The following is a 1,892-nucleotide window of genomic DNA, read 5'->3' as shown; positions in this document are numbered from 1 at the left end:
AAAATCATAATCTAATAATGTTAAGATTTAAGGAAATAATACAAGTCTCCTGAGAATAAAGGCATAAAGCTCAGGAAAGAAAGATATGAGAAACAATGATTTTAGAAATGAAGGCTGATCTATAAAAAACACAAACAAGTAAATGTAACAGATTATGCTGTAAGAGAAACAGATGTAAGTCACCTGCAATCTGTGACTTGCCAAATCTATTGGTCATTTTGTCTGCAGCACATTCATTGGCACTCGAAACAAGGGATGATTCTCTTTCTCCAAATTCTTCCTTCCTCGAGTTTAAGGCTATTTCAGGCTCCTGGTTTTTGTGTGTACCTGAGTTTTTTTTCCCATCCTACTTTCCTGGCTGTTTTTTCTTTTTCTTTCTTTCTTTTTTGGGGGGGCGCAGTTTCTGTGGTTTTACTTCAGCACGGATAAACATGCACACAAGCCGTCTACTCGTTTTCGAGGCACAGCCCAGCACTGGGGTTGGTGACTCGGATGGCAGCTGGGCCGCTCTTTCCATGATGGTCTTGAAGTTCTTGGAGGAGGCGTGAGCAACCTCTGTGCAGTGAGTCTTGTGCACATTAGCAGCACCTCCAGCTCCTTAACTTCATGCATCAGGAACTTCCGGAAGCCCCTGGGCAGCATGTGCTTTGTCTTTCTGTTGCTTCCATAACCTATGCTGGGCATCAAGATCAGACCCTTGAAGCTTCTCTGCTCCCTGTTCTCAATACCTCTGGGTTTCCGCCAGTTGTGTTTAATTTTACCACACCAGTCTGACTGGTGCCGGATGAACTTCTCGGTCCTCTTTTTGACAATCTTTGGCTTCATGAGGGGTCTGAGGGGTGCCATGGTGCCAAGTCAGAGATGGCTGCCACATGCGCAGGCAGCGAGTGCCACGGAAGAGAGCCTTTCTCTTAGCCTCCCTTGCTGGCTTCAGCCCTTCATTCAATTTCTAACTGCTGGATGGCCCCAGAATGCAGGATATAGCGTTCTTACTTTCCATCCACATTCTTTCAGCTATTTTCTTCCCCTCTTACCTCACACCTACTCTTAAAAATCAGCTTTACTAGTGAACAAAGCTGCATCCCACTTAGTGAACAAAGCTGCATCCCACTTCAAATACAGAGTTTCATGACTTGACAGCTGTGTGCAACTGCAAATCCACCATCATAAGATGCAAAACCCTCCAAAAGATTCCTCCTCCCTTAGTGATATAACCAAAGAAATCACGGCCAGTGCCCAAATCTGAAACTTTTCTCCTTTGGTTTCTTCTAGGAATTCTTTAGTTTTAAGTCTTTAAAGCATTTTGAGTCAATTACTGCATAAGGTTTAAGGGTTGCATTTTATTCTTCTGCATGTAGCAGATCCATGCTTTTGGAGAAAATCCATGTGCTCACGGCTACTGAATTTGTTTTAAACTCTAGCTTGTCTTCTGCATTCAGGACTATACGTCAACTGCTCCTATCAACCATACAAACTCCAGACAGAATTCTTTATCTGCCTCCTCAAATCTGTTCTCTTCTAGGTTCCCACATCTAAGAAAATAAAACCATGATTCATTTGATTTCTCAACCTATTTCACTTCCTTCAGATCCAGTACCTATTACATCTGCTACTTTTGCCACCCATCTAAAATATAAGCCACTTTCTACCAGTTATCCTACCTTACAGTCTTCATCCAGCTTTTTAGTACCAAAATCATGTACGTGCTTACGTGTTTCCTGTCTCAGTCCTGTTTCCTGCTCCCTCTGCCGCATCAGGATCACTCCTTAGGCCACAGCAGGCATTCCCAGGTACAACAGAGGTGCTCACTCACTATCCTCATGTTTCTTTTTTCATCTATCTGGCTTTTTTTTTTTGTTTTGTTTTGTTTTTGTTTTTCTCCGGTACCGGGA

The 1,892-nt window shown here is 42.9% G+C and overlaps 1 pseudogene; it reads right to left on the bottom strand.

Annotated features, from left to right (window-relative positions):
* Window positions 1–363: 363 nt before the first annotated feature.
* LOC102004548 lies at window positions 364–1,145 on the bottom strand (annotated as a pseudogene).
* Window positions 1,146–1,892: the final 747 nt, after the last annotated feature.

Source organism: Chinchilla lanigera, unplaced genomic scaffold, assembly GCF_000276665.1.
Source record: "Chinchilla lanigera isolate Chin_1 unplaced genomic scaffold, ChiLan1.0 scaffold01659, whole genome shotgun sequence".
In the NCBI taxonomy this organism is placed as follows: Eukaryota; Metazoa; Chordata; class Mammalia; order Rodentia; family Chinchillidae; genus Chinchilla; species Chinchilla lanigera.
Note: the sequence above shows the minus strand (reverse complement) of the source record. Positions and strands in the feature narration are given on the sequence as shown.